Here is a 24,344-nt window from a genome sequence, read left to right as displayed (position 1 = left end):
GAAGTGTGAATCGTCTGCCATTGTGAACAAAATAATCTTAACATTGCTCTTGGCTGTAGTCCAAAGGAGACTCACATGACAGACAATTTTTCTTGAAAATCGTTTGACATCTGGGGGGAAAATACAGCAGGGAAACACCATATAATTAAACTGTGCGACACAAACTTCGGCCTCTCAGAAGCTGCTTTTTGTGTATTAAACAAGAAACGAGAGAAAATGTCATCACATGCTAGTTTAGGATAATGTTACTTGTAGCTCAAAAGCAGCAGTGCCACATGCAATCATATGTCACTTTGACTTAGGATTTGTTGACCAAAGTTTTGATAACACTGAAATCCACCTGTCAATATAGAAACATTAGCATCTAAGCCAAAATGAGCAAGAAACCCCATAATGAAAAACCGAGCCAAAGTCAAAACCAGAACCAAAACCAGAAGCAGCAACACCTTGAGTGTCAAAGCAGGGGTTAAAGGGAGAGAAGTAATTCTAACTTATGATTTCTTGGCTATAGTAAGTATACCATTGAGACCTCTGGTGGTTGGATGTTGAGCTACCAATCTGAGCCTGTTGGAAGTCTAAATAAGCTGTGTTATACACCATCGCACAGACATGGACAAGTTATGAGCAAGTTATGAAGATTGCAACTTTTTTATGATTCACATACTCGTTAGAGCTGGTGTTTTGCTGCCCGTAAAGGGAAATGGCTACATATTATACAATCCCTGATACTTATTCATACACCTATATGCACAATACACATGCTGCACTCTTTTGCTTGTATATGTGTGACATCTGCTGGTTTGAGTATATTTACTGAACATCTGCACTGGAAATACCACGGTGGTGCTGGGTCCCTGAAGACTTTGGGGTTTTTTTTGGTAGAGGATGTAGGTTAATGGTTTGGATCCCAAACTTGAAGACCCCAATGGTTTCCCTGAAGCTCCAGAAGAACTGGCCCTCCTTTAGTTTTGCCAGGGAGGGAAAGAAGGGCTGTATATTTCTTCGGGGAGTGTGGCCCCAGAAGAAGGACAATTAGACAATGGGCACACAATGTGGCCGTTAAACAGCACAGCCACCTAACAGACCCTTTTCGCCAAAGTTAGGCACAATACCTGAGGCTTCCTTGTTGACTGGATATCTACCATACTTGTATTTGGTGGCTTATAACAATTCTGCTTGTTATTTGGATTTGACCCTTGGCATGGACTTTGACTCTGATCTAACGTTGCCCCTTTGTACTGCGTTTGATTTGGATCACCTGCAGTTTGACCTATCTGTTGCGGACTTTGACTTTTCTGGATCATCCCCTGGTACCATGCTACAGACACCACCTGCAGTCTGCTCATACTTGCCTGCTCTACAGATCCCTTGGTGCCCAAAAGCTAGTGTCTACAGATGAGGCCAAAGAGAAAGCCAAAAGCTAAAGCAGACAGCCCCCTGCAACTGGACACAGCAATACCTGTCTGTCCTGAGCACAGTCCCAATCCTGCCCCTGTACATGGACTCCCATGGACTCCCACCAGGCCAGACAATCATATAGAATAAAAGTAATGCCCCCTTTCTCCCCATAAATAGCATAAGCATTTCTGACTTCTTTAAAAATGGATTACTGTATGTAAAGCTATAAAAAGATGAGTTTACTCAAATATAAAAACGACTCATGATATACACTCGTTTTTGAAAGAAAGACAAATTTTGTCTATTAAAATAACACCAAGTGGATCAGAAATACAGTGCATGTTAAATTGATCCACTAAATGTGAAACAGAAAAGATTATTACAACTGCAGTAGCAAGTGCAGTGTCTACACCCAAGCAATGGAAAATGAGGTAAATTATTTGAAAGTCGAGCCAAGACTGCAGCGTAATAACCTGGTGCCATCAGACATCCCCAGCATCGACTACTGCTGCCGCTCTGTTTAATGACAGCAAGGATAGAACATCACATTAGCTGTAACTCTTTATTAAGAGAATAAATATTCCTGACAGCACACCAGACATTGAGAACATTAAGGGCTGTTACCGAGTCACTATACTAAATGCCTCACCACATACGGACTACCCTCGGATAACTTGTTGGGACTTCACATACTCTGCTGTGAGCAGTCACCCGTTTAATCAACACTAAAAGCTTGGGATTTGCCATATCTATAATTTCTGCTGCTTTCCCCCTACATGACTATGCCTACAAAAATAACATTAAAAACAAAAACAACATAAATATCCCAGTTGCCTCCACAGACAAAGACTATAGATAGAGGGAATGACAAATGTACGACATGCCAACTGATCTTAGTATAACGTTCATGTCTCTTTAAACCTCACAAACTGATGTGCACACAAAGGGCTATTTTGGCAATATTCTTTCAATCCCTGAGTACCTGTTCAAGGGGGAAGCTTGATCATCTGGCCTTAATTTATAGGATGGAAAGAAGCCTAGGGTGTTTTTGGAGTATCGGGGTTGGATCCCCCTGAGTCCTCACCACTGCGGTGTTCTGTGACAAGGGTATACCTGAGCACACCTTTGGGCTGGTAAGCACACCCAAAGCACTTGGATCTATCCAGTCTATGGCTGGCTGGTGATTGTTACACCCATAGGCTGGGGTGGTAATGTCACTTTTTTTTGCTTTTTGTTTGTGCACTACTACCTGCTTGATTGAGTCTATTCACTCGATGCACACGCTGGAAATGCCACAGTGGTGCCAGGTCCTTGAAGACCTTATTGTTCGAGGATCTGGGTTGACCGGTTGGCTCCCACAGTCACTTGAAGACATCCGTTATTTTTTACGCACTACCAGGATTTGCCAATAAATCTACATACACTAATTAGTTATACAGGCATTTTAAGCAAGGGAACCAAGTTAGCTTCTTCAAGATTGACTAAGATAGCTGCAATTCAGAATGAAACATTCACCAATAGAATATATTTATGGGAAAGAGGCTACCTTATACCTTTTTAACTTACAGCATTAAACAGGTATGATTCAATGGACAATATCATCAAAAACTAGAACATATTAGCCCCAAAAATTAGAGAAGACTACCTGACATCACCCTGATTCCTAGAAAATTGCTTGTACATTGCAAGCAGGTTGACTGAAACGATTTATTATGAACATATCAAAAAGTGCCATATGGTGTGTTAAAAATGATAGCACAACATATAGGCATTTTTTTTCGTTTGCTCTATTTAATGAGGCGTTTATTTTGGCTTTAAGGAAGCAGACATGATTGCATATCAATTAACATATTAAAAGGTTAAAACCAAAAAAAAATTACAGAAATGTTATGGGCCATTTATATTAAAGTAGCCTGTCTAGGAGACCTCGCTGTGTAAAGATATAACAATGGTTTGCAGCTACAGCCTTTTGCCTGGAACACCCGCGTTCAGGAATATAGTATTTGCAATAGTGCAAACCATTCTTAATTTCGTAAAGCTTATTAATTCCTGCCCAACATAATATTTCTTTTTAATATACAAAAGTCTTGCAGCCAATATAGTGACAGCACCCTCTATGTTTACAATGAATCAATTATCTTTTCATGGAGTCATTATCTCTAGTTTTCATACAGCATAAAAAAACACATTAACTCCAATCTGATGCATGTTGACAATCTCCTTCATATGCTTTTCAAAAGTGAGTTAGTTACATATTTTCTTGAGAAATACGTGTCGGCTGAGACAAAAGGGACCTGCACATGACGTCAACACTTAAATCACCACTTGTCTACTTCCTATCCTCGTTCTTCATTTCTAAACATTTTAACACTTGTAATACGGTGTATAAATTCAAGGTGGAGCAACATACTGAACACAGTTCTAACAATGAAAGTGTTAATTGTGGTCTGAACCTTACAAACAGGACAATAGATCTGCTGTTCTTATGGCAACATTATTATATTCCGCTCTATGTTGATTAAAAGGATAATTAGATATAAACCCTCAACATGGCTATTGATCAGGATAGGTTCTTATAAAACTTCAAAAAAAACTTGTACAAGGTCCCGTACCTATCCCCAAGTGCTCTGAAAGCAGATTATGGTATAAACGTGTTTTCCTAGACACAGGCAGTTTATATAATGACTGCTGAACAGTCTACATTGAAATGTACACAATGGGCTGACCCTGGAATATATAAACTGGTAAACCAGGTTATTTACCTTTATTATTCCATATTTGTTCACAATACTAGGGTAAATACTCTGAGTTACAGTCTGTTGCCCACTCGGGAAGTACCGCCATGTTTTGGCCGACATATTTAATGTGTTCTTTAGAATAACCTACAGAACAAAGAGAATTAACTGTATTTTGAGACTAGCTCACCCGAAAAAGGTCATACATCACAAAAATGTACTGAGTTGCTGATACTACTCCTTTGTTGCTATATAAAACTAACAACGGTTGGCACTACTGCAAATAATTTACTCCTGAATTCTGGTAAAATTGTGTGTCTGTCAACCATTGCTATGTCTTTGTACATCCCTTCCTGGTTTAGAACCAGCAGAAAAAAGAACATTTCCTGACTGTTTTTAATTAATACATATAATGTAACCTGGGAATTTGTTGTAAGCCATTCATAGAAGCTCAAACCATATTTGTCTTAGGGGAATATGCAAATATCCCTGATGGTGCTTTGACTGAACAAGCAATGCTAATACTGTAGCTTTTGCATACAAAAAGGTATGAGAAGAACTCAACCGAGGACAGGCAGTAACTAAACAGCCTACCCTACAGTGCATCCCTGCTCAACGACATCCCAAGTTTTAATTCTCTTGTGCCATTACATAGAACTAGTCCTCTATCAACATATCTGATTATCCCCACATAAGTAAAAAGAAAAGTTCTGGGTTGCTTAATTACTACTCATTTATTATTTTAAAGAACTTGCGAACATGCACACATAAAGAGCCAATGAATCATAAATCGAGTGGACACTATATACAAATTACCGAACTACAAATAAAGACCGTCCCAAAGCAAACTTTGAGAGAGGAGGTTTATGTTTGGATTCAAATTTACACTCAGGGTGAGTTGAACCACTATTAATATTTGCCTTTTCTCCATTGAGCAGTATTCAGATTACTTTGTTTCTTTGAAATCTCTGAGAAGCTCTTTCAAATACTAAACAGGTAGCGACCCAAACATTTGCAGGATATGGTGTCTTTTCCCATACATGGCAAAATCAAAGTTGCCTTCCTTTGTGTATACTCTGGTTTTTCTCTTAGATGATAATAAGTGTGCGAGTGAACACCAACTGGTGGGAATTAAATCAGATTTGTGGTTCCCTAGAGTGACCCATAAACTGATGCCAGTGATGGAGCTTGAAAATTGAATACTATAGATTGGATCTGATGCAACATGTTAATCACACAGATTGCAGCCTGATGAAATAGCTAATAAAGTGCTCAAACTTTCCCAATTGTTAATATGTTAGTCACTTCTGCATACGTGCTTTGAAGAAAATGGCCATATCAGTCTTAAATATGTGAAATTATATACATAAAACCCTCATCAATGCACTAATTTAAATATTCCCAAGTGATTCAATTACTTTGATGAAATACGATCTCCTTTTCAGAACGATTGAGCATGATATGCAAAGTGTTTTAAATTAGAAGTTACATTTCCATAAATATACGGACACATTACTACTGGAAACTGTTACTTATCATATAGATTAAGGTAGAATGATTGTATAGCCTTTAGTTAACTATGTTGGCCCACCAAGATTGTTGGTAATTCCAGACGCAAGCAGCATGTAACATCAGATGAATGTAGTTAAATGTGGGGATTATGTTTTATCTTTAATACACTTCAGCCATTTTGGCTACCACCCAACAAGATCTTTCTCTACCTTGGCTTTGGTAGGGAAGGAAGGGGCTTCATATCCCCCTGGGGAGTGTGGCACGTGAATAGGGTTGGGGACCTGGTGTCCCTCTGTAGCCCTACAAGAAAATCTCAAGAACCATTTCTTGACTGAAGAAGTAAAGAACTGAACTTTAGGTTTCTGGATTAAATCCCATAACCATTATAGTCAGAAGACATATGGCCAAGGGGCATTAAAAACAAAGATACAGGGAATATTATGGGACAGAAGAAAAAGCAGCATGATTAACAATGCAGTATATTTAGAAAAAAAAAGGCCAAATGTAAATTATCTTACAAAATCAGGTTTTGGTCAATAATAATATATTTTAGGGATTGCTATTTGTATATTCCAGGCAACTTTTGAATCCTATAAGATTTTTGTTTAAATTGTGTGGATCTGATTTTGAGGTGTGTTTAATGAATGGACATTACAAATGTGAATAATACTTTTGCATTGATATATGGGATTAAAGACTAATATGGAGGGTCATTTATAAGCAATATAACATTTTATTAGATTGTGAATATTTATTTTCTTAATTTGTTTCAAATAATTTTCATCATATCAGGCCTACCAACGAAAACCAAATGCATTTATTTATAGAGTGGCAGTAGCTTCCATAAATAATCGCACAGTTAGCATTATTGTTATACCTATAATTCGAAATGTTCTAGTATTGAAAAAAACTATTTTAGATCTAGCTAAAACGAATAAACTGTATTATGGCATCACAAGCATCATCATCATTGTGACCTCAACTGCATTGTTATTGGCAAAAAACCTTGGTTTACCTCAGGTTTCTTTGTTTGTGTTAAATATCAGTGGGATTGTCATAAAAATATGTTTTTTTTCTCTAGGTATTTGCTTAGATATATGAGATTTTCTCTATAATTTTGCAAACTTATGAAACAAAGCCAGTCTGTGCGATTTTGTAGATACATCAGATTCCTTAACTTTGGTTTCCATGGCAGCAAGATGCAACACAGAGTTGCCGTGACAACACCTGACAGTTTAAATTCAGTACCTCACTGCTAAAACACTCTTTAGTCGTCAAGGAACTGAGCAAGGATGTGAATGCCCTCCAGTTAAAAAAATGCGAGACAGCAGGAGGGGGTTAGAAAAGACGCTGAGGTCGTGAGGAATCCACTGCTGAGCAGTAAATATGGCCGTCAGGCGTCATAAAGGATGTTAGCATATAATTGGTGCATCGTGGAACATATTCTTCTCATAACCGCTAACATGAATATCTGCCTATTTTGTAGAGATAGAATATATTCAATGGTTCATAAAGAATCGGTTTTCGTAGGAGGGATTTGAAGCCTTTACATGTATGCTTTTAAATTACAATGTAGAGAAGAATGTTCGTGTCCTTTCATAATCTGATATGTCAAACATTGTGAAACTCTCAACAGGATGAAATATGAATAGAAATATATATATATGTATATATATATATATATATATATTTCCAATGAAAATAATTAAAGTTATTTATTTGAACATCTTGGATATGTGCACAGGTCTGATATGTTATTAAAAAGGAGATCAAAGTGGACTTCGAGAAGTGTCACCCACACTAAAGAACTTGTCTTCATTTTGTGTAAGGTACAATGGGATCTAAACATCGGGATCTATTTCCTAAAGAGAGAGAGGTCCCCCCCTGACAAGCTTATCTCTACTTAAAGAGATTGGCTGGCACTCTATAATGTATAGTTACATCAGCGAGAGTTCTCATTACTCATTCAATTATGCATCATACAGGGCCAGCTCTGTCCTTCATAATGAATAGTAAAGTGAGGGAGTTGAAACCACAACTCTCCTACGAACTTTCTCTTTAGTTTTGTGTTGCGGCAATTACAAGCAAATGTGTAGATTAAATTAAGCCTATGCTTACTGGTCAGACCTAAGCTATCATAACTATGATAAGGAAAGGTTCTCCGAGGGAGACTAGTTTGCACAGCAGTCATTAAGCTCATTAAGCTTGCAGCACTGATCCTGAATAATGAATAGCTTAATCAGGGAGATTAAATATCACACCCAAACTAAAAAATGTAGTGAATGAATCTCATTATGATGTAAGATCTAGATCTGTTATTCATTAAAAGGTTGCAACATGTTTTCCAAACACTATACTGTGCTGATTCTCCATTGCAAAGCTAATGAAGCCTATTTTTCCATAAAGTGTCCAGGTTGGTGAGTAAGACTACGCTTTTCTTTATTACTACTGAAAATAAAAAAAATCACCAATATCAGACCTCTTACACTGTGAAAGAAAACATCCATTCCATGACAAAACATAATATAAAATGTCTTGTTTTTGTCCATAGTCTAGCAAGGGGGAGAACTTCCATTCAATTGTGACTCTGCTCTGATATGATTATGGCTAGTTTGCCATTATTTTCTTCTAAAAGGAGTATTTATTGGTTAAGTGCTCCATGGTTCCCTGATAAATTAGAGACAGACACTGAAACTGATTGTATATGTTGGTGCTCAGGATTTTTTAAGCAGTAGTCTTACAGAGTGCATGTTCTTTCAAGCATAAGATTCAAATTACACATTTACTTGTATCTATGCAAGCGTGAGGGTATTGTCATCTGGTAACTCCAACTTTAATACCGTATTACAAAACTTTGAGGCAATCTCATTTTAAATACACAATCTTTATATATTAGTCAGTCCAAGAATAAATAATTCACAAATTATTCTGATATGCTCACCAAAAAAACCTGACAGGACTTAGGATAGTAGGACAGGATAGTATAGACTCCCTCAGGATGATGTCCACCAAGGAATGACGCAATTTGTTTACTTACTTGCACGATTACAGAGGTAAAAAATAATCGTGAGAATTTTTAAAACACTAAAATATTTTTAATACATGAGAACCCAAAGCTCTACATGCACATTTAGTCTGTCACATAGCTAATGAATCAATTAGTTTCTACCTCACCCTACCCGGGATCTCTCCAGGGTAGTGTGTATATTTTTGTGGTGGGAAGTAGAAGCCACATTCACTACTTAACAGTCACTTGTTCACTACTGTTAAGCAAACCCACGTGTTGAAGGCAGCCAGCTGCACAGAATTAGAGTTGTGTACCAGATTGCCTACACTGGAAAGATCCTAAGCAAGCTCATTGACTGTGAGCAAGGGTCCACATTTAGGCTGTCCTTTCACTCCTAGAAGTTTAAATAAAAAAAAGTGAATGTTTAAATAAAAGCACTGCACTTTAACGGTCTGCTTAACTAGTTACTAGCTTACCCGTGAACGCTCTAGATTTTCCCTGGCACAGATCAAAGTAAATGATTACTGGGTGTCTGGGTTAGGGTGTTTACACTCTGGGGAGAAGCATTTGGCCATACCTACTGTATGCTCAGGTTCAACTTATTCTTTGCATAATTTTTAAGGTGATTTTGGGCCAGGTCTACCCCTTTATTGTTTTGAATGCACCCTCCTGCCTCCTAAGAGCACCAACCTTGAGAAATTCTGCATAGAACTTAACTGCATACTTGTGACAGGTAAGTTCATGAGTGTACATTTCTGGTGATCACTTATCTTACAGTAATATAGTGTTTGTTGACCTATTAAGCAGTACCTGTCCTAAGTCATTTGAAGCTTGCCTGCTTTTTTTGGTCACCCTGCTAGGGGGTGGCACAGGTCTGCTGGGGATGAAAGGACTGATAAGACACTGCTCGGTTTAGTGAGCCTCGTTTAGTGAGCACTCATGTTAATGGATCATCTCTCAGGGGTTGTCTGGCACAGTTCAGCTTCTGCTGTGAGAACAATTTACCGTTTGGATCTGGCACTGCAGTTGGCCTACTGGAAATGACAATATTGTACTCCCGTGAGACCTCAGATCCAGCCGCACATCTGCAAATCAGTCATTGCAGATATTCCGACGTCACCCACCAGCTCTACAGTCCTCACAAAAGTAGCACAGTGTATCTAGCATACAGAATGTTCTTTTTCTTTAGGGAGTTCAGACACATCAATAGTGAATGATTAAATTAAGGGGCAGTAGTGCATATAAGGATAAGATAACTTACTTATTTTGTATATAAGGCAGGCTGCCATGTAATATTTATTATTTATGTAGTGGAGTGAGGCCCAGGCTCACTAAAATGGGCTATACCTCAGTGTATTTTATTTTAAATTTGAATTATTTCCCTTTTGGAATTAGAGTGCTCAACTGATTAGCTATCATTAAGTATTCATAGCCTTCTATGAGACATGTTATACATACACATGAAATTACAATTGCATTTGTACTGCTGGTAGAATCACTTTTCTATTGAGGGTAGATTTTCTAAAACAAGATGTTCCAGATGACCCAATTTTGAGCCATAGCTCACAGCTGCTTAGGTTTAGGGTCCCCAACTACGATGTGTGCTAAAGAGCAGGCATGAGCATATTCCAAGGCAAGATAATAAAGTTGCAACTATTGAGAGACCACCCCCCCCCCCCCAAAAGGAGCCAGGTTAAAAGCCAACAATATGTATCCAGGTATTTTAATCTATAAAAGCAATTTATAGAGAACATAAAGTTGATTTTAAAAAAAAAAACCCCTACTCCTTACCTGTAAGGCTTTTTTCAATGCCCACCTCCATTCCTATATTTGACCTCCAGTGGCGTAACAAAAAATGCCGGAGACCCCCTGCAAGCACACAGTAACACACATACCTACATACTAACACTAACTCACACACACATAGTAACATACTTAGACACACACTCATGGAAACTTATATACACAGTAATATAGTTACACAGACTGTCCAAGTAAAATTCTAACATACTTACACACAAACAGTATCATACACACACACTAACACCTTTAAAAGCTAACACAGTGCTCCATTCCAAAGATCACACTAAAAGAATTCTAACTGTAGTGCTACAGTAGCTTACACACCTTGATTTTACATGCACTATATAATTATAAAGGCGCAAAAAGTAAATTAAAATCAAATTACTAGCATGTCACCCGTAGATTATTGTCTTTAATAGCAGCCCACAACGTACATGAAACGGAAATTCAGGAACCCAACATACCAAATAACGCTTGATCTAAACTATTGAGACGATTTATAAATGTGTCCCAGGCATGGAAGCACTCCTTAGATCCCTAGAACTATCCGGAGATTTATACAATATCAGCGATCACCCTGAAGACAAACATACCAACAGAATTTAACTCCACCAAAAAGCCTGCTGTAATGCAGCCACTTACACAAGGTGGTGGTGTATGTCTTATATCTAGAGGCCTAAGCGAATAACTCTACTCCTTCATAGCGGTAATTGCTAATTGATCATATCGCACACAGGTTACCAGTGCGACTGACCTGCAATTATGCCATAACCCAGAGACAGATCTTCATAGTACTCACCACCTATTAGCCTACTCGTATGAAGTTTCATGATAAGCTTGACATAATAATAAGTATAACTATTATTTTTTTTTTTGGGTTGAGTGGCTATTCAGTGTAATAGCTTTCTAAGAGATTTAAAGCACAGATTTGCATGTGACTAGCATCCTAAAAGAAAAAAAAGGTAGAAGAAAAGAAGGATGAGATATATATACACACACACACACACACACACACAGGGAAAATGATATAAGAATATACAGCTTGGGGTGCCTGATGTATAGTTACACAAAAAAATATTTATTTACTATTCATTCATTCAACTTTTGTGTAGCAGAACAAATGTTTTTTGGGGGACTTGATGTAGATGTTCCAAACCATTCCATTAAGTACTCAAATCCCTTAAAATTGTGTTCAACTCAGAGCAACAACATATATCTAATGCATGATTTCTAAGCACTTAAATCATCACATCTTAATATTCTATGTCACCATGGTTACTGGCTGACACACGGAATAGAGCCCATAGAAACACAACTAGACATTTTGAAGGCTTCCCATTTACATATGCTCATACTGGTACATACAGCGTTGGCAAGTGTTCTTATCTAGACAGTCCAATACTTAGATATCATTTCTGCTGTAGCAATACCATATATCATGACATTAGATTAATAATGTTTTTACAAGGAATGGAGAGATGTTGGGGATGCACCCAGAAGTGTATCATCAATAAGACAACATATTGGACACACATGGCTTCCAACATTTCTTACATATAGTCCATAATTTCCCAAGATCACTCATTCATGATTGCACCCAGATAATGGAGATAGATACCCATCTGATGGTTTGTAGTAAATAAATGTAAGGGAATCAAAGAAAATAAAGAGAACTAAAGTAAAATGTGGGCTGAATTTTAATAGTGATATTAAAGTGAAGGAAAGAAATAGGGAATTTCTAATATTTTTTAATTCTCTTTTGTTCTAGACAAATCTGCTTCAGTTGTTATCTTAGGAAAGTATCAAAGACCTTTATATCATCATTGCCTCTTTAACGTCATAAGCAGTCCTGTTGGTACATAACAAATAACAAATGGCGAGAGCAATATGTAATATACCATAAAAAAAATAAGATGTGACCCAATTCTAAGCCTCCTCCACATCACATACAGCAACAGCTCACAGCCTGTCCCAGAATAACAGTTGACATTGTGTCACTCGACAGCATCTGTGCTGTTAAAGAGCAGGTGAGATCATTCAATAAAAGACAAACTTACACTTTCATGACTACATAACGACAGGAACGCTCCTGAGAAAATGCTGTTTCTTACATAGCATCATCTGCACAAAATGTATTTTTAACCATAATTCTAATCACTACTGTTAAAGGGGCAGCAACGCTTTATTCATTTTAGGGATGAGTGGCGCAGACACTATTTGCCTTACTAATAGCTGTCTTTCAGTGAAAGTCAGAAACATGACTTTCCTACCAGCTTTGTTCAAGATTGAACTCTGCTGGCATAGAGTCAACACGGTTGCATGCTAAACGGACTAACAGTCCATCAAGTATAAAGGTGCTTTGCAGAGCAATTCACATAGAAACACCCTGCAGACCTTGATCAGTTGTGAGGCGACAGTCCTCCCAACAAAAAAGATCTCACTGGCACATTGATCATTTTAATCCATGCGTGATACGCCGGTATTTCACACGTAAAAGCATACATTAATTGGATGCAAACACAGAAAACAATACATAGAGATATGCAGCAATGGTGACATTATAAAATAGTGTTCATCAAAGAACAAAGAAAGGGCAGTATCGCTGTAAAGCCTGCACAGCTGGGAAAAAACTTTGTGTGTCACTCAAAAAAATTCAATACTGGATTAGCAGGGGTTCTGTAGGGTAGGAGGCAGGTGAATGCAGGAAACTGAAGGGTGTAGATACAGGAGATTGACGGGGATATTATTACATAGGTATAGGGGATGATACAAAAAATTGGTGAGAGGGGATATTATGAGAAACAGCTGTTGATTAAATACAAAATACGATTTCATAAAATAATTAGAAATGCCCAGAACATAAAAAAAATCTGAAGTTTGTATATCAAGGAATACAATTGCATTTCACAATGCTCTTACACTCGGTAGAAGCGCGGTAACAAGTCATAGCGGAAATTCAACAGAGAATGGCTTCTTTTCTCACAAACACCCACACAGCATCCATATATTCAGAGGCCAGTTTTCTTTTATTGCATGTAAAGCAGGCTGATAACCCTTACTTTTTTTGTTATATACTGTGAGCCACGACTGTACCAAGAGAATGGCAAGGATGGTAAGCCTATCAGAGAACCAATCCAAATGGTCTATTAACTCATGATATATCAGGAAGAAAATGTTTATAACTAATCGTCTGCTGGCTGGATAAAGCCTACAAAGATTCTGCTTCAGTTATAAGTGTCTTTACACTTTTTCCTGCTGTAAAAAACACTATTTTTGCCCTAGTCTTATCATATGCTTCGGATAAACCTATGCCTACCCCATGCATGTGTGCAGTACCAATGTTAAGTCAATGATTAACAGTCAAAATGCCTATTGCCAACCACAGTAACTGACATGAAGGGGATACCTCTTTATATGTACTTTCCATCCCATAAGAAGATATTGTTAATTATGTCATGGTTACAATGAGTATACTGTCTTTTGAATATTGGCTTTTACTGCCTTATTTGTTCTATACTTGAACAAGACCAATATATATTTTTTGTAGTAAACCAGGATTTCTTATGTAGGTAAAAACAATACAATGAAAAGAACATCATATATCTTCCTTTGATTCCATAAGACAGCAATAAATAGACATCAATACAAATTGGTGTTCACATGCCCTGTGATATGTTACAAGTCTGCCGGGAATAATTTAGTGTAGAACAAAACCTGTGTGATCTTCCTGCTGTTAGACACTTCACATCATCTTTGAACTCTAAATAAAACTCTAGAAATGAGTAATAACCTTCAGGAATAATTACACCGCTTTCTACATACAGTTTTGTTCTAACCTGTGCAAGATATACATAACGACCCCCCAAAAAAAACCCCAAAATATTCATGTTCCCAGTGACCTTTCATTCCACGATTAAATTTCTTGATGATAGAGATGGCTGTCTTTATATGTCATGCATTCCTTTTGTAAGCTAGCAAGTAAGTGTATTAGAAAGGATATACCATTATCCCATTGTGCATGGGAGGCTAATGGAGCTGCCCATACAATAGAAGTCAAGGTGGTATTATACAAATCTATAAAAATAAGTAATGATATAAATCACCATGGTAAAACATCATAAAAATCCTCTGAAATGCATTTATCATATTACCCTATAAGCAAAAATAGATTTTTCTAAGTGCCATTAAATAGACAGTAACATATTTTAACCTTTTGAGAGAATGAACAAAACTTTAATATCAGATGAATTTCATATCAATAAACATGTTACTTAATTTGCTCTTAAGCTCAAACTGTGCCAAAACGTTGCCAATCAGCCCTATATCCCTAATAGATGTCATGCCCTGATTGCATGAACCTCCTAGATTCTATGGGCAAACCTCTATGAAACTGAAAAACAGAAAGAGGTAGATATTCTCTGGTTGCACCTGATATACCTTAGGAAAATGCAGTTGAAGATCGCCAAGAACAAATATATCTCTCTTTATTATTGATGGCTTTAGCTCCTATATATATATATATATATATATATATATATATATATATATATATATATATATAACTATATAACACCCACAATTACATTTTAACAATGGTCTTTGGTTATCTATTCTTTAACTTATGAACACCATTGCCTTTGGGTGCCAAAGGGATGAGTAAAAGGGTTTGCTGTCTAGCCATCTAGCACTAAATGGGTTAAATACTAGAACAGATGTTTCTTGATGCAGCAATGGCTACAATGAAATACATCTTAACTGTTTTGATCATATTAGAGGAAAGCTGTTTCTGTTTCTAACTGAACTGATGACTTATGTATCATGTTATAGCTTTAGCACAAGTTAATTGAATGATCTCTTTGGAGTAGTTTGGGTTGAATCCTAATCTCATGTAGCAGTCTCTATGCAGCAAAGTAAAACCACTTGCAAATCATACAATGCAGAACTAACTGCCCCACCCTTATTCTTACAAGAAATGAACATTTCAAGCTTGGAAAGACCAACACATCGCTTCCAAGAACAAATGAATGCAACATCAATGCTAATCATCTAAAACTGTTAAAAGTTAATTGAGAAAAACAGTGGGGGCATCAGGCTACTGGACGTGTTTCAAGTAAACTGAACCATAGACCATACACTACAAATTAAATACGATAGTGAAAGAAAACACAAAGATTTTGCCATCCATATACTCTTATTGACAAGTAGATAGGACCTATATATTGTAAAAACTTACATTTTATTGGTTGATGAGAAACTCACACTCAATGACTACAATGTACAGTATTTAATAAAACATGTCAGAAGGCACAATAAAACAACTCTTAGAGTGTCTTGCCTTTCAAATATAGATTTTTACTCGTTTAAATAAAAATTGAGCATATAGGATAAAAACAAAAGTTGGTTAGAGAAAAAGGATAATGTTCTGGGACAGACCTGGACCTGTCCAGGGACATCCATTCCACTGAAATATTGATGTCCACAAGGACATCAAACTTGTTTGTTTTAAGATATGGAGTAGAGAACAATGGTTCATTCTTCTTACATCTGGTTTACTAGTGTATTGCAGTGGTTTGTAATTATTAATAGTGTAAGCAATTGGTATAAATAAGAGCAATGCAAATTCCAAGGGAGAAATGTACATTGAGGCCTATTTTTTGTTTCTAAAGAGCACCTAGTTTCGTACATTTCAAAAAATGTTTCCAATACAATTTCCATAAGTTTTGCTAAAGAGCATGTTGTTTATCCATTGATGGTCTCGCATCATACCAGGTCTAAGAATATTTAATTTACCTACTGCACGTACCTTGATCCTCATCTGCACATCTGACATTTTTGCTACAGTTATTCATTTACATTGATATGGAGAAGATGGACCAGGAGGTTTGCTAATGACTATGACATATAATGGGTGTGTAAAATATTTGATAACCTAGTTATAAAGCATGACATTAGTCAGTAAAGCTGAGTGTATGTACTGCCCACTCGCAAATCTTTATACATATATATATATATATATATATATATATATATATATATATATATATATATATATATATATATCCATATTACAGAGCTGATCCAGCATTCCGGATGCTGGAACCTAAGACTATACCAAAAAAACTGGAAAAGCACCAAACTATAACAAGCTATATAAAACAATATATATCGCTCCAAATATAGGGGGGGCAGACTTCAGATCCGGCGTCCAAGCCAAAACCAATGCAAAATGAAGATGCAGAAAAAATAATCCAACGCTGGATTTTGATGGAGTTATTTGAATTTGAGTTCGGCTTGGCAGTTTTGCAGCATTGGATTATTTTCTCCGCATCTTTTGCAATTTAAGACTACAGACTAGTGCAAAGCCACATCCATATCCTATAATGCCCCTAAAAAGGCTTTTGGTATCTGTAAAGCATTACTTATTGGTTATCTTGCTGTGTTATCTTCATGCACAAGGCAGAATTCAGAGATGAGTCACACGCAATAACTCATCAGTTTTAAAACTCCTGGGTTCCAGATATTTATTCCAACTTGGTTCTGGCCACTCCAACCAGGTACCACCTTCAACCACATCTGGCTCCGCCTTCAAACAAGACTGGTGATAGGCTACACTAATTCCCAAACCTTTCCAGAAAGCCGGATTTAAAAGTAAAACAGCTAATCCCTCAAACCAGGTGCTCTCAATCTGTTAACTACAGCTCCCATGATCCTCCGCTAACTACTCCCTGTAAGCCTGGCATGAGCAATCTATGCCATTCCAGCTTTTGATAGATAGCTACAAGATGCTTTGTCAAAGGCAGCCAGAATGCAACATGTCTATCCCTTCTTTGCAATAAGTACTCCAGCACCAGAGCCATTGAAAGCAGATTCAAGGCAGGCTTTTAGAGTCATACAGCCTTTTTGTTAACCAGAGACAAACATTTACGAAGATAACATATTTCTAGGCATCATCGATCTTGTGCATCTTACATTTCCCTCACCTCTTGCCTATAAAGTGGAGTGAATGTTATTAACATTTTTTATTCACACATACAGCACAAAGAAGTTGTTAAGTATTTTAGAGTACAGCAAACGGATTGCTTTAGCAAAATTTAAATCACGTTTAACGAGTCAGATATATTTACACCTTCTAGATGTGAGATACAATACTTAGCACTCTTACTTTTCTACTTACTAATTAAACACTCATCTGATTAATCTATGGCGTTTCTGTACAAGTTACACAGACTGACCCAGCATTAACGATGCTGGAACCTAAGACTACAGGCAAATGCAAAGCCTCATCCGTGCTTTTAACGCCATGTTTAACACTCTTTGCATCCATTCCATTTACCTCTTTGTCCTGCTGTATGCAGTACGTGGCTACGTCCATGTTTGATAAATGGGTGCTCATGTGGGTCTGAAAGATTAACAGCACTGGAGCTAAAGCACGAAGCTAATAGATTTGAGACTTTAGGCATAAAAATGCTTCATTTATTTTCCCAAATCTGTGTTTCTTATTTCTATTTTTAAGGAAAGCAAAATCCAAAGATGTGCAGTGAAGAATTCATACTTTACAGTAAAATACCACGTCTATTTTACGTAAAATTATGTGTAATAAATCTAGAAGATACATGCAGGATAAGCACGGATTGACGTAAGAAGAAGCATTATTGTTAGTGTTCATCTCGCTTGAACACATTAATCAAATATGTTGTCCTGAAACTGTAAATTTAAATTTTCATTTTACTTATGAAAATGCCAGTAAGGTAATTTGGTGCACCTTGCCATGTATTTAAAATCACCTCCATTAACTTAGCCTGAAGCAGACTAAATAAAACGTAAGCTGCAGTTGAGTTCACGACAGCTAGCAACTCTTTTCTGCACTTCTCTTTCTCTGCTGTTCCATCTGCATTATTCCTGGCTCCTGGAGCATTTCCGCATCAGTTCGGAGCCTTGGCATGCACCATGGACACAACCTCTAATCCGGATGAAGGGTTGGCCGGATGATGTGAGCCAAGGCTCCGACCTGATGCGGAAGTGCTCCAGGAGGCAAGAATAATGCAGATGGATCAGCAGGAGAAGCAGATCACCACAGAAGGAAGAACAACAAAGTGGAGAACAGGAAGAAAAAGAAGGAGAAGATGCAGAGAACAGGAAGCGGAGCTATGGAGACACGGAGAAGGTAGAGAGACATTGAGCGAGTGAAGGTGATTGACAACACATTTTGTTTCTGAAAAATTAGTCTGAATTATTTTGGTCCATGTGCACAAGTCAACCAATACAGGCAAGTTGCTCCTATGGATGAAGAGGCTGAAGAAATGTCACTGGTTCTACTATTCATTATACAGGATGAGCCAAGCTCTTCCAGCTTCAGAAGGTCACTTAGGTTAGACCTTCATAATGTAAAAGAGAAGTCAAGGAGCTGATTTATTATTATTGTTACTTATTACTGGACAAACAGAACATGAACATTCTACAACCCATCATTAGTATGAAATAGATAGCATGGAGATTAATGTCTGGCCCCACCAGATGGTAAATACTGTCTAATGATTTCATTGAATCCTGTTCCAGGCATACCTTGAGTTTACATTCAGTAATTCAGTTTAAGTAATTCAAGTTTCTTGCTGCCCTCGGCTTCTAGTTTCTGATGGCCTAATAAGAGGAAGAGAGGAATCTGAGGGTCCAGAGGTAACCAAGGATACTGGAGTATTATGTCAAATTCCCTTGCACTGACTTGCATCTAAAGTGGATTGGCAATCAATGTAGATTATCTCAAAAAAGCCATCGAGACCCAACTTCCAACGCTTGTGAATCCTTTGGTTATGCCATTGCGAATCCTATACAAGTATTTGTGTTATTGTTTGATGTTTTACACCAAATTCAAGAATAATAAGTATGAAGCATTTTTAAACCTTACAGATTGTTATACAGAACAGCATATGTTACAGACATCATGAAATGCAGAAAAGATGTCACTCAAAAAGATGCAGATTATAAATAATCAACTATAAAATCCTTAGAACATAAACAAGCAACTTTAAGGGGAAATGATCAAACAATAAGTGGATCTTAATTATCTTTTAAAAATGCTTACAATAACTGAAAGTATTTTGTTAATGAGTAATGTTGGTCTGTGTTATTATGTTTTTTTTAACATGTGGCTCAAAAAGTATAATATAAATGCTAGTTGACCCATTCCTGCAAATTGTTTGCAGAAGAGCTATAGTTGAGCTCCATCACTTTATTATATATATATTATGATGGTTCAAAGCCAACAACCTCCTGCTGCATCCCTGGCCCTGCATAATGTATAGTGATAGAATTTCTTCAAACTCTCCCTACACAAAATAATGGAGCATACAGGGCCAGCTTAGAATTCTCTTCATAATGAATAGTAACATAGTAACATAGTAACATAGTTCATAAGGTTGAAAAAAGACCAAAGTCCATCAAGTTCAACCTATATACATATTGTGTCCCTACTGTGTTGATCCAGAGGAAGGCAAAAAACCCTTATGAAGCAGATGCCAATTGCCCCATACCAGGGGGAAATTCCTTCCCGACTCCAAATATGGCAATCAGAATAAATCCCTGGATCAACGTTCTGTCCCTATTAATCTAATATCCATAACTTGTAATATTATTGCCTTCAAGAAACACGTCCAGGCTCCTTTTGAACTCTTTTATTGAGTTTACCATCACCACTTCCTCTGGCAGAGAGTTCCATAATCTCACCGCTCTTACTGTAAAGAACCCCCGTCTGTGCTGGTGTAGAAACCTTCTTTCCTCCAGCCGTAGAGGATGTCCCCTTGTTATAGATACAGTCCTGGGTATAAATAGGTCCTGGGAGTGATCTCTGTACTGTCCCCTTATATATTTATACATAGTTATTAAGTCCCCCCTAAGCCGTCTTTTTTCCAAACTAAATAACCCCAATTCTGATAATCTTTCTGGGTACTGTAGTCCTCCCATTCCCCTTATTACTCTGGTTGCCCGTCTTTGAACCCTCTCCAGCTCCACTATATCTTTCTTGTACACTGGTGCCCAGTACTGTACTGATGCTGCCAATTCTACCTTTAGTGAACTCACTTTAAGTCTAAAGTTTTCTCCTACAGTTTGAGCATTTCCATAACTTTATAGACAAGATACAATATGCTTAGTTCTCGTGTTTATAAGTGTGGTGTGTAAAAGTGAAAAAGAAAAAATTTGATATACTTCCCAAATGACCGCAGCAGCCCAAAAGGCACTCTTCCTCAGGGTGCAAATGTACAGATAAGCAAATGGTTGGGGCGCAGGTACATGTAAGGGAAGAAAATAAATATATAGTGTGAAAAGTATAAATATTGGAAAATGAGTATAAGATTGTGGTTACACTCACAAACGAATTAGATGCTTCAGGCCCTTCAAATTGTATTGAAAAGAATCTTTAATACATCTTCATACAGAATCTAAAAGATAAAACCGAACATGGTGCAGTATCCTCAATAAAACAATTATTGCTATTCAGAATGCACTCACAGTTCGTCCATGCATATAAAGAGAAGAATTTTTGGTCGGTATTCATCCGTGTTCGGTATCGCTGTTCTTTTATATCCCTCGTATGTGTGTCCCGTCGCATACTCTGACGTCTTCAATGCGGTCGCGCTCGGACGTCTTCGGGTCGGACCAAAAATTCTTCTCTTGAGGAAGCCTATATGGCGAAACGCGTCAGAAGGATCACACGGGACCCCCCCTTTGATTGATTTTTTGGCCGACTTTTAACCCATCGCTTTTATATGCACTCAGTGTATGGACGAACTGTGAGTGCATTCTGAATAGCAATAATTGTTTTACTGAGGATACTGAACCATGTTCAGTTTTATCTTTTAGATTCTGTATGAAGATGTATTAAAGATTCTTTTCAACACAATTTGAAGGGCCTGAAGCATCTTATCCGTTTGTGAGTGTAACCACAATCATACTAATTTTCCAGTATTTATACTTTTCACACTATATATTTATTTTCTTCCCTTACATGTACCTGCGCCCCAACCATTTGCTTATCTTTCCATAACTTTACATGTGAGGTTGTAGTGAGGTATATGATTGTGACTATGATTTCATTCTGAATACAACTTCTGCTTAACAGGCATTACACTAATGCCTGAGGTCACGCGACTTTAGATGACCCAATGCGCCGGCACGCACATGTACATCAAGTGGCCCTTTACGCTCCTCCAGCACTTTAAAAAAGCAAAGTGTCCTGGTAGATAAAAGTAACCTGCCAGAAATAAAACAATGTGGGACGAGGATAGAGGCACCAGCATTGGGGAGCCCAACTGGCCAAGATGTCAGGAGTGATATAGATAGCATCTACTTTGGGTCAATTCTGACTGTTATTGGTATAAAGTTCTCTGTATGGTTCAGTAAATGGTTCTTTTCTCCCTTGATACATTAGCATATTAAGTAGGGCTTACTGTGATGGAAAAAGGTTTGATTATATTGTATTGGCTTATTTTATTCAAAAGAAAGCCATCTTTGTAGTTGCCACTACAACCTGCATCATCAGGCTTTCATGTGGGTAGTGTATGAAGAGAGTGGACAATGGGTCGCTTATATAGAAATACAATGAAACCCAACACATGCAGGATTTCTAGAATAAAAATTTAACTAAATACAATAGGGAATTGAATTTTCTACATTCCTGTTTTGGTGCAGAAGGGATCATACTGATCATTTTGCTTCAAAAGTTTGGGATACAAAATATGGAATAACCTTTAAGACTAACAGCAATGATAAGCTGCTATTCTTCCTCAAAGATTTTAAAAACTAATGTGTTTTTGATTGCTTTAAACGTCTGCCTGGATGAAGAGACAAGGATTATAATGGATATTGTAGTCCTCTGGTCTCACAAACTCTTACAATGTGCTATGAAACCAGACCTTAATGACAACAAAAGGCAAAATAAAGTATTCTATAAGCCACATCAGTTTTTTTAATGGAAACAGTATGGATCCAACAGTTACTATGTAACCTAAATATATCATAATTCTAATCAAGTTAATACCTAACTTTGTTAGTCAGTGATTAGTATTCTTTGTTTTAAGGCATTGGTAGAAAATAATTCCTAGTTATTTTTGTCCTAATTTAGCCTGTTGTTTCTAACAGTACTCCAGGACAGAAAGATCCCTGGTGTTTGGAACATAATTATTTATATCCAGTAGAATTTCCTTAAATCCATGCGGAAAGAGAAGGAATTTAAAAGAAGGAGCCGCTATAAATGGCTTAGTGAAATGTACACTTCTACCTCCTACGGCAAAATATTTGCATCCTCAACGTATTCAACGCTAATGCATTCTGAACACAGTTTAGCTTATTTCTCACATATTGCTGCCAGCAAAATGACCCATACAAAAAAAATGCCCTATTAACCAGGGAACAGTGCGGCATCATATTGTATAAAAGAATAATGAACTAGAATATGCATGTAACTACATACATGTCATTATGTAATGAAACATAATACAGTGTGATAATTAAGTGAAAATATTGACTGCTGTTAGTGAGCTCACTAGCAATAGCAGAAAACAAAAGCAAAAGTGTATGGCATATATATATATATATATATATATATATATATATATATATATATATATATATATATATATATATATATACATACATACATACATACATATTATATATTTTATATATATATATATATATATATATATATATATATATATATATATATGTACACAAGCCTTGACTGGCCAACTGGCATACTGGGCACTGCCCAAAATTGCTCCATAGGCACCTGCAGTGTTTGGCCATAGGCTGGATACACTTGGCCACACGCTACGTGAGCATAAAATGTCATGTGTGGCCTGCCACATCCATCTGTCGTCTGTGTTTACGGCATTAGGTGGCCGCTGGCCTTAAAGTGCCAGGGCTGCCTCGTTATCCAAAGTATATACTTCCTTTCTATCTCATTGGTCAAAATTGTGAAAAAAAAAATAACCCATTAAAACCGTTAAAATTATTCCAAATAGTAACACCGTGTTTTTTTTTCATTGGTAGATGTGATCTTCATCATTACTTAGGAAAAGTGCCGTAGTTAGGTTATTTTGTACTATACAGCTATTGGGGTGGGAATAAAACGTGTGACATTAACACAGCAAGGGTTAGCATTACTGCCAGTACAGCTATCACGAAACAGAAAACTGAATTGACCTTATTTTCTCATTAAGCGTGTTTGCCCAGGGATTCTTTAAAAACGTGCTCCATATGGAATATTTATAATTACGGGAGGCTCGTGAGTGTTGACCAATAGGCGGGGATACTGGAAGAGCAGTTACTGGTTTTGCCTGGGGTGCTGTATACAAAATGAGCTGCGTGGGACAGTGACAAAGAGGATTAGTCTGAGGAAGGGAAGGATAAATGTACAGTAAATGTTCCAGGGACAACCAACTTGTCTGCGCAGCAGTATAAATCACTCTCCAGTATAAAAATAGGTTAGCAAGCACATAAATGCAATCTTTTAGATTGTAAGCTTCCAAGCAAGCCACCCTTTACCTAATGCAATTGCAGCAGTCTGTCAGTTCTAGCTTTGTCATATGGACTGTAAGAAGCTCTGCAGAAATTGTTGGCACTATATAAATGAAAGATAATAATAATATAATTTATCAGACAATCATATCATACTTCCCATAGTCATTCCCCAGTAGAACTTCAGCATCTCCATGCACGGTTCAGAGATACTCTACGGCAGATGTACAATTCTAGCCTCTCACTAGTTGCTGTCTGTGGTGCTGAAAATGTTTTCCTGGCACACATCACACGCAGAAGCCTAACAAACACCCTCTCCTCGCTGTATCTATCATTTCAGTGTATCGTTAGTATCTCAAAGACTTGTCAAGCATGAT

The 24,344-nt window shown here is 37.2% G+C and overlaps 1 protein-coding gene across 1 annotated transcript in view; it reads right to left on the bottom strand.

Moving 5' to 3' along the window:
* The window catches only part of LOC149288404 (voltage-dependent R-type calcium channel subunit alpha-1E-like), a 165,676-nt gene that overhangs the window by 97,926 nt on the left and 43,406 nt on the right, over window positions 1–24,344 (bottom strand). The gene's annotated exons all lie outside the window — the stretch shown is intronic.

Source organism: Sceloporus occidentalis, unplaced genomic scaffold (genome assembly GCF_023333645.1).
Source record: "Sceloporus occidentalis isolate IW3139 unplaced genomic scaffold, rSceOcc1.0.p SCAF_51, whole genome shotgun sequence".
NCBI classification, from domain to species: domain Eukaryota; kingdom Metazoa; phylum Chordata; class Lepidosauria; order Squamata; family Phrynosomatidae; genus Sceloporus; species Sceloporus occidentalis.
The sequence above is the reverse complement of the archived record's forward strand: the minus strand, read 5'-3'. Positions and strand labels throughout refer to the sequence as shown.